The sequence below is a fragment of the Echinops telfairi genome, unplaced genomic scaffold (assembly GCF_000313985.2).
Source record: "Echinops telfairi isolate 266 unplaced genomic scaffold, ASM31398v2 ScPeMD7_9;HRSCAF=40, whole genome shotgun sequence".
NCBI lineage: Eukaryota > Metazoa > Chordata > Mammalia > Afrosoricida > Tenrecidae > Echinops > Echinops telfairi.
This window is the reverse complement of record NW_022103906.1, coordinates 71691245-71708154: the sequence shown is the minus strand read 5'-3', so window position 1 is coordinate 71708154 and position 16910 is coordinate 71691245. Positions and strand designations below refer to the sequence as shown.

Genomic DNA, 16910 nt, shown 5'->3' with positions numbered 1-16910 from the left:
CCGGAAACCCTGCAATGGGTTTAATTTTTACAAAAGTTTGTCCCCTAAATTTAATCATAATGACGTCATTGCTTTCAGTCAACTTTCCTTCACTGCCACACTTTTAAAGATAATTATTCATACTCCATTTACAAGCTATCTGAGTTTTGCCACAAAAAACACACTGTATTAGAACTCGAGTGCATTTTGATTTTTAAAATATGCTATATAATATTTTAAAAATCACCACCTCTGAGACTGTAACTCTTCACGGTGGTAGAAAGCCCTTGTCATTTTCCCTATGGGGGACCATGGTTTGTCACGGCTTGACCTTGCAGTCAGCAGTCCAATTTGTAACCGCTACACCACCAGGCTCCATATCGCATGCAGTGTACGGCTCTAGTGGCTGCAACTATGGGCTCAGCCAGGAGAACAATGGTGAGGGTGGTGCACGACCGGTCACAGGGCAGCTGTGAGTGGGAACCAGCTCGACAGCCCCTGACAGCAACAGCCCTGCCCTGTATTGTGGTAGAAAACACTCTTCAATAGGAGGTTCTATCCACAGACAGAGAGTGCAGACATACCATACCTCAACTAGGGAACTAGGAGTATTAATGGACTATAGCCCAATGATAAAACTTGAAAACGTGCTGAAACTTTTTTGAACACATTTTGCCATCCATTATTCTGAAATGAGTTATTTATTTTGAGGAAAGACATTAAATAGAAAAGGAATATATCTATATATGTATATTTTATATTTAATTTTATAGGTGGTTTTGTTACTCTTGCAGATAATTCTATCATCTATAAACCAACAGTTCTGATTCAAATTAAAAATATGATGAAAATATTTATTCCCTGCTTTCAAATTGCTAGAGCAGACATAGTAGCTATAATTACTGTTAAATATCAAATATAATAGGAATATAGCTCATGGCAGGCTTTATAATGTTATGCATACAATTTCATACATTGAATAGACATATCACTTGTGTTTAATCTTTCTTCAGACAAGGTAACATTAGAAGGATTGATTAATTTTCTAAACTGAAAATTTGACACTTGTAAATAATTTCAAAACTGCTCATCCGAAGAGGCCATAAAATTATTATACCATGAGATGTTTAGAAAAAATTAATGTAAAACTAATTGAATATGGAAATGATCCAAAAGTGTACATTGGTTCAAAACTACTTTACAATGAAGGGATATTATTATCGCCTTTAATTTCTGTTAAATAAAAATCCAAATGAAGAAAAATGAATTTAGATGTAAGCAAATAGTATAATGAAATTTTTATATTGATAAATAATCTCATTGATTTACATGTAAAATATTGACGTATACATAATAGTTTAATTCAAATGAGGTTGCTATAAATATCTGGGGAAACGTTTTGAAAGTTGCATGGATGCTTTTAAAAGTTATTATTTAGTTATATGTTAGTTCTTAAATATATCAGACTTTATATATTTTTACCTAACTTTTTAAATGAATAAATGTATATATATTTGACTTACTGCTTTATATTACTCTTTTAGCAGTTGAATTTTTAGAGATATCAATAAAGTTGATAAATACCAAGATGCAGTGACAATTAATTTTCCATCACTTTAGCCAATATTTATTTTATGTTGCTCTATTAGTTGAGAATAAATGGGATAAATATATATAATTGACTTAATTTTATGACATAAGAATATTTTCTACTTAGGAAAGTATAATAAATATGTACATAACAGTAAAAACAATTTTGTTTTTCATTCATAATACTTGAACATTCTTATTGTGCTAGTGCAAAAAATGTCTTTTAGAAATAAGAAAGAAGTTGCCCTCTTGGCATGGTGGGTTACATGTTGGGCTTTAAACCCTGAAGTCAGAAGTTCCAACACACCAACTGCTCTCCAGGAGGCTATCTGCTCCCACAACAATTTACAGTCTTGGAAACCCATAGGGTCGGTTTCTACTCTGTCCCTGTGTGTCACAATGGACTTGGTGACGATGAATGAGTGTGAGTCCCAGTGAGAATGGTATTACAGCTTAAATTCTGAGCACCCCGTTGGCAGTAGACTGTGGATGACACTGAAAGCCCAGAGTCCATTTGCGGTGCCCCTGTGTGGACTTAGTGGATGGTGAATACGCTCTGGTCACTGAGTGGGAATAGGAATAGCCTTACTATCAGACAGAGTGCTTTGGAAAGCGGACGTACACAGATGTGATTAAAATGTAGCACCTTATCCTTTATTCTCCCTTTTGACCCTTTTTAAATCGGTTCTAATAATAATTATTTTTTGTCGATTTTCTCAGTGGAGGTTTATCCTTGTTTTATTTTGTTATTGTCAGTAGGCTTTTGTTTCTTGTTTTTGTGTTTATTTTTTTCTTTTATATGAAACCCAGAATAGGTAAATCTATTGAAACAGTACCTGGATTAATAGTTTCTTGGATTATTGCAGAAGAGGTGGGGGGTGCTAATAATAACAGGTACAAGAAAGAATGAACTGTTCTAAAATAGTGGTGATGAGTACATAATTTAAAACTATGTTTCAACTATTGAAATATATGATATATGAATTATATATCAATAAACGGTGAAAATTAATAAAATTTTAAAGACTGTTTCCAATGAGGTGATAATTAAAGTTGGCCCAAATGTCTAACTTTCTCAAATGCTATACCACTCTATTTTGCCTGATGTCGATCACCTCCACCTCTTAGTGTATTGCCTCATGTCCTCTTGGTGTTACTCTGTGCCATCAAATTGGTTCCCACCCACAAATATCCTTTCTACAACGGAACAAAACCCCACCAGTTCGGTCCCTTCTTCATAATCGTTCTTACATTTGAGCCACTGGGTCACTCCATCTTGATGAAGGCCTTCCTCTTTATCACCGCCCCTCTACTTCACCAAGCCTGAGTGGTAAAGAACTTCCCAAGGGCCTGATCACTCCTGATACCCAAGGATGGAGTTGTGCTATTTTACCTTCTGCAGAAGGACACAAATGGTAGCACTTGAGTCAGACCCTCTAGAAGAGACTAAAAATAGGTCTCTCTTTGTTGTTGTTATTGTTGTTGTTAGGTGTCATTGGGTTGGTTCCGACCTGTGGTCACCCTATGGATAGAACAACAAGACACTGCTCAGCCCTGCTCGTTCTTCACTATTAGTGCTCTGCTTAAACCCATTGTTGCTGCCAGTGTCAATCCAACTCCTTGAGGGCCTTTCTCTTTTTCCTTGAGGCTCTACTTTACCAAGCTTACAGAGATCTTGTGCAACAGAATTAGCTAGATCAATTTATCTTTTGATCACTTACTGATGCTTCCCTGAGCATTGATTGTGGATCCAAACAAGACAAAATCCTTGACAAGGTCAACCTTTCCCCCACTTATCATGATGTTATCTATTGGTCCAGTTGTGAGGATTTTGGTCTTTACATTGAGTTGTAATCCATACTGAAGGCTACAATCCTTTATCTTCATCAGCAAGTGCTTCAAGTCCTCCTGACTTTCAGAAAGCAAGGCTATATCATGTGCATATCAAAGTTTGTTATAAGTGTTCCCCTCATCCTGATGCCACATTCTTAACATAAGCCAGCTTCTGTGATGATTTGCTTGGCATGTAGATTTAACTAGTATGATGAGAGGATTCAACCCTGTTGCACATCTTTCTTGATTTTAAACTATGCAACGTTCCCTTTTTTCATTTGCACAAAATTCCACATACTTGTCAAGGTTATCTGTAGTTTGTTATGGTCTACACAGTTAAATGCACTGACATAGTCAATGACACACAAGTTAACATATCTGATGTATTCTCTGTTTTCAAACCAGGTCTATCTGACATCAGCAATTACATGCCTTCTTCCACCTCCTCTTAGGAATCTAGCCTACACCTCAGGCAGCTCTGTGTCAATGTAATACAGCAACTGTTGTTTGATGATCTTCAGTAAAATTTTACTTGTAGGTGATATCAGTGATATTATTCTATACTTTCAGCTGGGTCACCTTTCTTCGGCATAGGTGCCCAAAATTGATCTCTTCCCGTCAGTGTGCCAAGTAGCTGTCTTCCAATTTCCTGACATAAAAGAGTGAGTGCTCCCGGTGCCTCATCAACTTGTTGAAACATTTCAATTGGTATTCCATCAATTCCTTACTCCGATTCTATTAGCATAACAAAATTTCCCCCAAAATATGGGATTTTAAACATATGTATAGACAGTAGAATTTACAATATACAACAAAGAACCATGACTGGAAGGACCATATTAAGCAATTAATTGCCTCTCAGCTAGTCTGTTTGCTTTCAGAAATATCCTCCTCCTGAATTTTGAATCACAAGAAATTATTCTTTTTAGAATCTGTAGACATTTGACCTGAGGCTACTACCCGCCATGTAGAGAAATTGATGAGTCATGGAAATAAAGAGAAATTTTGTTTTAGCTTAATTTTTTATTTTTCATAATATATAGTAGAATTTAAATGTATTTTCAGACCTTATTCGTCTTACTTTCATAATCTTCAAATGCTTTACTGACCAATACTTGTTTTAAAATTTATTAAATATATATTATATCCAGATGCTTTACTCAAATATTAGCTAATTTAATACTTCAAGTAGTCATGAATATTGATTCACTCGGTGTTTTCATATTACAAATGGTGGTGGGGGGGGGAGTAAGTAAAAATAGTAACAACAAAAAACCACTGTACATTAGAGAAGTTAAATAATTAGCCCAGTCACACAGCTAATATGAGCCAGAACCAGGAGTTTGACTTACACAGAGGTTTTCAGAGTGTATTCTTAATCAGTTCATTAGTCTGACATTTATGGCTTATCATAAAGGGAGGAAAAGAGAAAGCTACCCAACACACCATCTGTAATTAATTCAAACACGAAAGCGATGTCACATCAAAATGAAAACTCATTGCTACGGAGGTGGTTTGGGCCCGTCATGCCCCTTCCTATGGTTTCTGAGGCTTTGTAGATCTTTTCAAATGCAGGCTGTCTCTTCTTTCTCCTCCAGAGCTCCTGGTGGGTTTCAGCCGCTGATTTGTTGGTTAGCAAACTGGACGTACTACAAGGATTCCATCCTGTATCATAGAGTTTAGTAAAAAGAAAAAGGAGAACTCAACAGTAATTTCAACTATGTACATGGATTAAAAATAAGTACAAAGATGGAATGCAATTATGATACAAACCAGAACAAAAAACAGCCGTACAAAGGTAAATGTTTACAGGAGAAATCATATCTATAAATTTAGATTTAAAATTTGATGTACATAACATAAACTTGGGAAATTAAGAAAAGAAGAAGACTAACTAGACATGATCAATTTTACCTTCTGAAATCTTTAAGGCAACAGTTACAGGAGCTGTTGAAATGACGTCACTGATTACGGAGCTTCTGTTCAACACGCATTGATGGGTAATTGCCTATCTTATGTAAAGAAAACAAAATGAAGCCAAAGAAGGGTTAAAAACACTAGAAAGGTAGTAAATATTTTTACTTGCTAACAGCAGGATGATTATCTAGACCAGATGGATTGATGCGGAGATTGCAACAATGGGCTCAAAAATAAGAATTTGTAGGTTGGCCCAGGGCCAGGCAGTGTTTCTTTTTTGCATAGAGTTGCTGTAAGTAAGATCCCAATTGATGGCACCTAATAATAACAACATAATTATTGATCTAGAAAACTGAAGATACTCTCATCTACACTCAGATACCTAAAAGACTTCAACGAAATAAATACTTAAAAGGGGCATATGCATAAATTAATAAAATATCCAAAGACCAACAAGTAAAAATTGTGATATGCAGCTGAAAGAAATATTCCTTTCAAACAAGTTACAAAAACTTAGGTATTTGTAGGCGGTTAATAAAGCATATGCAGGAACTGTATGGAATACAGAGGATCCGCTAAAATATCGCAGAACACCCACATTGCAATGATGAGTGAATGGGAAGATAAGGAACTAAAACTCTCTCGCTTCCCTGAATGAGTCTCTGAGTTTGAGAAGAGTGTGGAAGAAACCATTGATATAATTTTTCTCTGCTTTATTATAGTTTCACTTTTATTTTAAATGTCACAAAAATATTTAAAAAAATAATGTGTTAGGGAGGGTTCTCTAGAGAAACAAAACTAGGACACTTTATATATATGGACACATATATGTATATGGGTAGCTTTATACAGCAAGGAAGATTATAACAGCTAATTAGTTCATACAGCTGTACAGATGACTCAGTTCAACAAATTTTTGTGGAACAGTCAATATACTGAAAGTCCTTCAACTCACGAGGGCACTTTGGCCCAAGGTCAAGGAATCAGACAGAGGAGTCTTCCTTCAAGCAAAACAGCATCTGCAGGCAGGCAGCAAACAGCAAGGTGGGTCAGCAATAGTCAGTAGCACTGGAGCTTAGCAAATCAGGCCTGGATGGAATAGCAAACTCAGAAAAGCAAGGTAACAGGATCTACCAGCCTCAAATTCAAGCTATGTATGCTCCAGCCATGTGGCAAAGCATGTCACAAAGGATCTTCAAGATCTAGAGACAGGATCCACAGGTTGACTTGACCCAAAGGTAGCATAGCACACAGTTTGAGGTAGAGAACTAGCTAAGCAGCAACAAGCTAGTCTGATCACCAGAGAGAAACAGAGAAAGGGGTGGGCGTAGCAGAGCCATTTATCTCTTTGCCCTCCAATCAAACTGTGACTGATTTATTTCTGCCCACATGTTCCTATTGGCCAAGTTGACACAATAAACTCAACTATTATGAATACTGAAGCTAAATCTGAGTAAAACAAATAGAAGAATTCAAGTTAATCAAGTTGAAGACTCTTATAGAGCTGTACTAAGTAAAAGATAGTGAAATATGAACATAAAAAGAATCTAATATGCCAGTATATTATAATCAAAATTGTCAATATAGACCAAATAGCATATAGGGTATTATATTTGAGAGAGTTAGGTATAAATCCTTGATTTTTTTTTGTAATGTACCTTGGGACCAAAAGTTACATTTGGCCTATTATTTTTTCTTGATATTTCAGATTTAAGTTGAGTGTCTTAGTATAGTTTATATTATTGGTGAATATATGAGAGAGAATTGGAAATTAGACCAAAGAAAATAGTCATATATTTATTTCAATAAATAATTGTGTATTGACAATTTATTATCAAGTGGTAAAAGGTCCATAGAGCACATTTGAAGTATTCTATCCATAAAAATAAATTTTATCCTCAACTGGTATGAGGTGAACTCTTCAGTGGTTGAAGAAGTGTAACTAATCAATAATTATGACAACTCATTTAACTGTGGAGGTCAATATTTTGTGGGAAAGGATTTTCCTTTACCCATTATAGCTTTTAGAATCAGATATTACTGGCTGTGAGACATATCTAATTCTCATTGCAAATCATAGTGTGGGTATTCATCTAATGGAAATCAGTGAATTAGCTGTCAGTTAAATTGATGCTGTTTCAATGTGTGTGCATGTTCCTGAAAGGAGCTAAAAGGCTTCCATTCAACTTGCTAACAAAAGAACTTGATCCATAACGTTGGCTTTATATATTTTTTCATTTTACTCATGTTAAATTGGGTTCCCTCATCCTGAGTATATTTGCTTTCTTCCTTTGACTAAGTCTAGAGAGATGCAAATCGATTCAGGTCCATGAAACAGAAGGCTATTCAGGGACTTATTTTCATGTGTCCGTACAATGTACAAGTCATTTTCAGCTATAGTTTCAATTCAGTACCCTTCCTTATGGAACCAATTTTGGATAGATAGTATTAGCTATACTTGTAAAATGTATTAGCTATACTTGTAAAATGACAATCTATATTTGTATATAGATTGTCATTTTCAATAGGAACCTATTCTTTTATCTTTTATCTAATACAATACATTTATTTAAGGGATAAATAGAATTCAGATTAACTTGCAATGCAAAATTTTAGCTAGTTAATGATATTAATTCTTTTAAGAAATGCTTTTTTTCAAGTTTTCAGAAACAAATTGTCTCTACTACCTGCCAATGTGTCGTATTAGGATGATTTGCATGTAGCTCTGATGCTGAAAGGTAGTCCACTGGTATTTGAAATAGCAACAGAATCACCCATGGTTTCAACAGAGCATCTACACTAATCCGGACTAGGACGAAGATCCTGGCTAATTCATTCCAAAAATTATCTAATTAAAATCTTATAGATTACAATAACATAGTGTCCGATATGCAGGAGATAAAAATGTTGTCATTGGAGAGGGGACATAAGTGCTTCATTTTTAGAATCCCCAACTTCCATGCAGGAGATCCCGTTTCAGTTTTCAGCTGATGTGCTTCATGTGTCGGAATTTATTGTTGGTTATTTGTGGGATTTGTATTCATAGGGTGCTGAATAGGTTTCAACATAGTCCTCTTTTTAAGATGGACTAGGACGTAAAGCGTGGTAACCTAATTCTGAAAAAATCAGCCTCTGAAATCCCTATGAATCACAATGATCTGATCCACAAAGAACATGAAAATGGTACAGATCAAGGTAACTTTTCCTTCCATTGTACCTGGTTTGCCAAAAATAGGGGATAACTCACAGCAGTGAATAATAATAATAGTGCAGGTAAACAAGTGTCTAATAGTTACAGTGGCTGCAACAATGGATTGGAGCATACTAAGGATCATGAAGGTAGTACAGGTCTAGAAAGGATTTAGTTTTGCTGTACATGGGCTCACCATGAGTGGAAGCTGACTTGATGAAAAATTAATCACACTTTTCTAAGCAGAACTATATATTATTTTTGGGAAAATACTTTGTGTACAAGTTTCAGCAGAGCATCTATAGTAATCTGGACTAGGATGAAGATCCTGGTTAATTAATTCCAAAAATTATCTAACTAAAATCTTATAGATAACAATAAAACAATTTTTATTGTTTAAGTGGTTAATCACAATAACCATTTGTCTGTCTTACTGTAGTTGTTGATGAGCTGCTGTGATGCTGGAAGGTATGTCACAGGGTCACCCAAAGTACACAAGGATCAGCACATCATCCGGATTAAGAACAGACTATGATGAAGGGGTTGGCTTCCCATTTCACAGGAAGTAGCCAATGAAAACCATATGCATAACACTGAAACATTTTTGGATACTGTGTTAGACTGGGTTGACTAGAGACACAAATCCAGAGACACTCATATGTGTGTAAGAGAGAACTTTATATCAAAGATCAATTGTATATTGAGAAAACATCCCAGCCCAGTCCAGATCAAGTCCATAAACCCAATATTAGCCCATGTGTCCAACACTAGTCCATAAATTCCTCATCGGACTCATGCAGCACATGCACTGATGCCAAATGCAGGAAAATCATAGGCTGGTGGATGAAAAGTGTTGTGGATCCAATGTCGGTAGAAACATCTCAGTGCTGGCACAGGACTCTGCCTCTTGGCTGGCTCAGATCTCCGCATGGCTCCACATGGCTTGTCAACAGGAAGGTGAAGCAGAAAGAGAGAATGTGGCCCAACTTCAGGGAAGAGAGGAAGTTACCAGAATCCTCATAAAAAGGGCATCATCTCACCAGGAGGCAGCATCAGCCTGTGACCTGATTGACAGCCGAGACTCTACCTCTTCACTCTTAATGCCCTCAAGTTGACATGAGATTATGTAACTACCACAGATACCGAAGGCCTAATGAATGGAAGCAGAACATTGTCAGAGAGAGTGCCAGAGGATGGCAGAGGATGGGTTCTAAGGCACTCAAAATAAGACTGAGAAGGAGCTGCTTTCTGAAAGCAGAGTCAACCATGGGGACCTGAATGGAGTAAAGCCTGTGGGTATAAGCTGTCAGGACCTTCATTTGTTGATGGGGCACAACACAAAATGAGAGGAAAAAGCTATCAAATCTAATCAAAATTTAAATGTAAGAAGTATTAACCTAGGACAATTGGAAGTGGTTAAAAATCAAATGGAGTGCATCAGTGAGCTGAAATGACCTGGTATTGGCCATTTTGAATCAGAAAACCATATGGATTACTACACTGGGAATGACAGTCTGAAGGTGAATGACTTTATTTTCATTGCCAAAAAGAGCATTTCAAGGTAAATCTTGTATTATGATACTGTCTGTGAAACAATGATATCTATCCATTACAAGAAAATCAATAAAACTATTATTCAAGGTTGTATGCACCAGCTGCCAAAACTAGTGATGAAGAAACTGAAGAATTTTACCAAGGACTTCATTGTGAAATCGATCAAACATGCAATCAAGATGCATTGATAATTATTGCTGACTAGAATGAAAAAATTTGAAAACAAAGACAAAGAAACAGTAATTGGAAAATATGTCCATACTGATATATATGAAACTGGAAATCACATGATAGAATTTTGCAAGACCAATGATATATTAATAGCCAATACCTAGTTGCTATCACACAAAAAGGTGACTATACATGGACTTCCCCAGTTGAAATAAGATCACAAGTGCTCTAATACAACCTTGAGTATCCCACCTGAAGTTTGAGCACATCTCATGAACCTATTTACTGCATTCAACACTAATAGCAGAAGGTCTAAAGAGCTATAGGAGTCTATCAAGATCATTCATGAATAAAGCAAAAATAATTAAAAAGACAAGAAAGAAAATATCCAGGTGAATGTCAAGAATCTGAACCCCACCCTCCAGTTCCCTTTCCCATCTTATCAAAACACTGGTCTGGATGGTCGTCAAAGGAGGAAAGGAAACATTGAAGCTGCCCCTCGGTGCGCTTGGAGCTCGGACTAGTGTCAAACAGGGTCAAAAAAAAAAAAAAAAGAGTCTGAACCTTACTCGGAATCATAGAGTAGGTAAAGCATGTAAAAAGAAGAAATAATGAAGCAGAAGCACCGAGCAGAAAATATCAAAGGGCAGCTCCAGAAGACAAGGTCAAATATTATAATGAAATGAACAAGACCTACCTACAGGTAGAAAACCCAAATAGAAGAATGTGTTCAGCATATCTTAAACTGAAAGAACTGAAGAACAATTCAAGTCTCTAGTTGCAATATTGAAAGAATCTATGGATAAGTTATTGAATGATGCAAGAAGGATCAAAAGAAGATGGAGAGAGTACACACAGTCACTGTACCACACTGAACTAGTCGATAGGCCACCATTACAGGAGGTAGCATATGAGCAAGAAAGAACAGTACTGAAGGAAGAAATTAAAATGCACTGAAAGCATTAGTCAAAACCAAGGCTCTAGGAATTGGTAGAACACCAATTGAAATGTTTTGAGAAGCCAATAAAGAATTGGAAGTACTTTCTCATCTATGCCAGGAAATAAGGAAGACAGCTATTTGTTCAACTGACTGGAAGAGATCTACATTTGTATCCATTCCAAAGAAAACTGACTCACTCAAATTCTAGAACAATATCATTAATATCACATGCAAGTAAAATTTTGCGGAAAAATATCCAACAATAGTCACAGGTGTATCCTACAGGGAACTACCAGAAATTCAGACAGGATTCAGGAGAGGGCATGGAACAAGGGATATTATTGCTAGTATGAGATGGATCTTGACCGAGTGCATAGAATACCAGAATGATACAAGTATGTTATTGACTATTCCAAGGCATTTGTGTAGATATTAACAAACTATAGAAAACCTTGAGAAAATGTCCAGAATACTTCATGGGGTTCATGCAGAACTTGTCTGTGAGTCAAGAGGCAGTTGTGCAAACGGAATAAGAGAGTACTGCGTAGTTTAAGATCAGGAAAGGTTTGAGTCAGGGTTATGTCCTCTCATCCCACTTACTCATCTGTATGCTGAGCATATTGTCAGAGAACTGGATTATATGAAGAAAAGTGTGGAATCTGGGCTGGAGGAAGGCTTATTAAAAGCAACGATATAAAGATGATACAACCTTGCTTGCTGAAAGTGAGGAGAACTTGAAGTATTTGGTGATAAAAATCAAATAGTTCAGCCTGCACTGTGGATTACAATTGACTATAAAGAAGAACAAAATCTTTATAACTGCACCAATCGGCAACATCAAAATAATTGGATAAAAGCTTGAAGTTGTCAAGATTTTGTTTTGTTTGAATACACAATCATAGCTCATCTGTGTGGAGAATTTCCAAAAAGAACTTCTAGGCAATAAGATAACTGAATGAAGAATAGGAAATTACCTCGTGTTCATTGTCAAGGTCCAGATAGAAAAAAGAAGATCATATAGATTTACATTGTATATGTGAAGTACAGTAAAAAATACATTGCTTCAAAATGACAAAAACCTTTCTTAAACATACTAAAATGTGAAGCTGTTATTTCTGGACGTGCCCTCCAACATCTCTGAAGGCAATTTGTCCACCCCTCTAACTTTTCCTCCAATAGTTCTTTGCCCTTCTATTCTCTGCTTGTCACAACAGAAGTTTTGGCATCTTCAAGTGACACTGCTCTTTTTAAATGCTCTTTAGATGTTGGAAAATAAAGAGGTCTGAAGCGTCCATAGCAGGGCTGTAAAGTGGATGGGATAAGATTTCCCATCCACTTTTCACAGGACAGCCCTTGCTCAAAGAATGAGCAAACAAATTGTCCGGATGGGGTGAAAAATGTCCCCAGCACAACTTTTCCTGGATTTTTTTTTTCTCACACCAGTGCCGTTTTCAGCTTTCTTAAAACTTCTTTGTAATGAGCCTTCATCTTCATTCTCCTCCTGTGTGTTTCAGGAAAACCGATTTCAGAAGACAACAACAACCAATCATAACCTTCTGAAATGACCTCTGGCATGAATTTAACTGACCCTTATTTCCCCTATTCGGGTGCCATTGTTTTGATTGGACTCCACCCCCTTTTAATTCAAAGCACCCAACAAGTCGGAAAGGCGTGTATCACTGATAGAACTTATCTGCAGCCATCCACTCAGCACAGAGATATGTTTAAACACATTTTGCTTGAAATAAATCTGCCTGGATGAACTGGTGATGCAGGGCTAGAGAGCCGAACTACGAACTGAACGCATAGTACTTTCTACCCGCCACCTGCTCTTTCAGAGAGAGTGTGGTAGTCTGCTTCCATGAAGATTCATCGTGTTGGAGACCGTATGTGGTAAACCTTACTCGGTCTTCTAGTTTGGAGTGGCAAAATGGTAATTTTCATAAGCCCCATTCCTTTTACTATCCAGTTGATTCTGACTCATAATGACCCAGTAGGATAGAGCACATCTGCTTCTTAGGGCTTCCGAGACTGCAAATCTTTCCAGGAGCACTCAGCAGTCTCTTTCCATTGCAATTCCCATAGAGCTCATAGAAATATGAACAGGAACATTGCAAGGCATCGCTTTTTATAGGAATCAAATGCTTAATGAGATAGGGTATAAGAAAATACCACTCTACAGGGAAACAGCCGCGTACAAAGTCAGACTGTAACAGTCCTTAGATATTAGTTTAGCCATAATGTCTTTATTTTAAGTTCTTTGTCTACACAGAATTCTTGGAAATATGAGAATTAACTTGGTTTATCTTGTGAGACAAGTGTCCACATATCATGACTTTTATACCGATTATTATATATTTTAGTGCTTTTACATATCTTCCTGATTTTTAAAGTTTTATTATTTTTAACGATTGCTTGGTTGCATTTGATTGTTAAGAATTAACTCAGAGTAGATCTAAATATCTGGAGGCCACAGTCCTGAAAATGTAATTTCATAATCCAAAAAGCTCGAAAGATGAAAGTTTTAAAAACCTGGCATGAACAGGCATGAAATACTTGTACTCTTTTTGCATATCATTTATTATTATACCTATCTATAAACTTGACCCCAGAAATATAAGTGTGCCGGATCAGGAAGGATTGTCCCAGACCTCAATTGCATGCTATGTTACACATTGTTGTAGGAGCTCTGGTGGGACCTGCGGGCTGTGAACCTAAGGTCAGCAGTTTGAAACTACCAGTTGCTCTCTGTAAGACAAGGCTTTCAATTCCCATAAAGAGTTATGGTCTCAGCAACCAACAAGGGCAGTCCTAGGATGCGATGCAGAGTCACTATGGGTCACAATTGACTCAAAAACAGTGAGTTTGGCATCTTGAGTTGTGAGGGGCCATCAAGTTGGCTGCACTCATGGTGGCCCTGTGTACAAAGGAATAAAATATTTCCCGGTCCTGCACCGTCTGGACGATTGTGATATTGGAGCCCTTTATTGCAGACACTATGTCACTCTATCTTATTGAGAAAAATTTTGCACTGACCATCTGTTTTATAAATCATTATGACTTTTTCTCGGGACTGATCTCTTCTAGGGAATCCTGGTGTCAAAGTGATTATCATTGAGCTGCTGGCTTCAAGGTCAGCAGTTCAAAATCACTTGCCCCTTTAAGGAAGAAAGACAAGGATTTCGGCTCCGGTAAAGATGCACAGTCTCTGCAACCCACAGGGGCAGCTCTAACCTGTCCTATACAGGTCCTATGGATGAGAATAGATTGGATGGCAGTCAGAGTTTCGGTTTGTCTCTGTGTTAGTCTGGGCTGACTAAAGAAACAAATTTATAGATACTCATGTGTGTAAGAAAGAACGTTAGATCAAAGATCAATTGTATGTTGAGAAAACATTCCAGCCCAGTCCAGATCAAGTCCGTAAGTCCAATATGAGCCAATATGTCCAATACCAGTCTATAAATTCCTCTTCAGATTCATGCAATACATTCAAATGATGCCGATTGCAGGAAGGTCACAGGCCAGTAAGTGGAAAGGCTTGTTGATCCAGTGGCAATGGAAGCATCTCAGCACTGGTGTGGGTCTCCACGAGGCTCCTCCTCCAGCTCCAGGGCTCTGGCTCCATCAGCATGCCTCCATGTGGCTTGTCAACAGGAATGTCTTACAGGGAGAAAGTGTGCCCTACCTACAGGGAGGAAGACAAGAATCCTAGAATCCTCAAGAGAAGGCCTTGCCCCCAGACAGGCCTCATTGCCTATGAACTGATTGATAGGCTAGACTCCACCCCTTCATTCAATTTGACAGTAGATTTTGTAACTGCTACAGTCTCTCTTAACAATAGGTCCAATGTATGTGAGACAAGCTTTATGTATAAATTGACTCATATGAAAAAAAAACTTCGTTATTGAGTTGATTACAACACATAGTGGTTCTGTAGTCCAGTGCAGAACTGCCCTTCTAGGTTTCTCAGACTGTTGGTGGTTTCATACTGACAGATTATAATATACCCTGATATATAATCTATAATAATGTAATAAATATAAGTATATCTATATTGATTGATAGATATGCTGACTGTTTATATATGTGTGTCTGTGTGTATATGGATATCTATAGCTATATATCTATAGTCAATTCCCACTACTTGGCACTAGGTATATATAGTCAATTCCCATCCATTGATAGTATATAAATACAAATATAATAATTATCTTATTTTTTATATCAACTATTGTTAAGTGTTAAATTATATACATATTTATATGATGAACTACTACAAATAATAATCCAATTGACAATATCTTATCTATAGATATGTAATCTAAAATCTTTGTGAGGTTTCAAGTTTTAATATTTTGGTATTTTATATAGGTATTTTTTATCATTTGGTATGCTTTTTGAAAGTTGGACAATGGATAAGGAAAACTGAAAAAGAATCAATGTATGTGAATTATGGTGCTGGTGAAGAATATTTAAATTACCATGGACTGCCCCCAAAAAATTGGTCTCAGGAGAAGTACAGTCAGAATGCTTCTAGGAAGCAAGAATGGTGAGACTTCGTCTCATGCACTTTGGACATGTTACAAGAGAATCCAGTCCTGGAAAAGGAAAGCATGCTGGGTCACGCACAGCAATGGGCAGAAGCATTTGTTCGATTTGCACCGACTCGGTGCTGTTTAGTTCTGTTGCACAAGGATCACTACGACGCAGCTTCGGTGAATGCCAACTGTAAGGCTCGAAAGGGCATGGGAGCAAATCTTCTCTTCTTCCTTCCATGGAGTAGCTGGTGAGTGTGAAACGCAGACTCTGTGGCTTCAAGCCCAACCTTACCTGATAATACAACCGAGCTCCTTACCTGGTGGTATGTGGATAAAAAACTAAAATACTTTATAATATTCCTAGGAATTCCTGGTGATTCCACATGTATTATTAAAAATAAATTTCAAAATACACGCAGCATGGTTCTTTAAAAAATAGAGAAAAAGTAGTAAAGCACAAGAGAATGAAATTTTGCAGAGTGGCTTTAATTCTTCTGTTCTTTCTTTAATTGAAAAAGTCAGTCTCGCTAATACTAAACCTCTCCCCATCAGTCTACTCCCTAGTTTAAAATATAATCATCAGCACAGTGGAAATTTGGTTTCTCATTGCTAATTCAGATATTTTGTTTCTGACAATGTCTTTCATAGTATTTGAGGCAAAATGGTCAAATAAAATGTGACTTCTAAGTTCAAAGAAAAATAATGGAGTAATACATTTGTGTCACTACTCTCTATTATCAAAATAGATAAAGCTCAATGAAATCAATGAAAACAAATGGACAGAATCTATATACAAATAATTTATAGAATAATATCCAAGGAGACAAAATTTGATTATCAACTTTATGAAGGAGAAATTTAAAATTGAGGAACAATAATGTTCTATAGGTTAGTTTAGCAAAACATTTAAAATAGAATAATATCCAAGGCATAGGCATGGGGAAGTGAATTTTTAGTGCTATTCAAAATATGAGACATAACACTCTTAAACTATAAATTTTGATTGATTTTTTTAGGAGTTTGTAACGTTTTATGTTTAATATATTTTTAAATCATTTTATTAGGGACTCATACAGCTCTCATCCCAATCCATACATACATCAATTGTGCAAAGCGCATTTGTACATTCATTGCCCTCATCATTCTCAAAACATTTCCTCTCCACTTAAGCCCCCGGCATTAGGTCCTCATTTTTCCC

General features: G+C 36.7%; 1 protein-coding gene and 1 non-coding gene across 3 annotated transcripts in view; both read left to right on the top strand.

The window, feature by feature from the left end:
• The window catches only part of GALNTL6 (polypeptide N-acetylgalactosaminyltransferase like 6), a 1306147-nt gene that overhangs the window by 131442 nt on the left and 1157795 nt on the right, over positions 1-16910 (top strand). The gene's annotated exons all lie outside the window — the stretch shown is intronic.
• On the top strand, positions 10651-10770 carry LOC115868370. Its single transcript, XR_004045545.1, has one exon. It is a non-coding gene; the product is annotated as a small nucleolar RNA SNORA61 (small nucleolar RNA).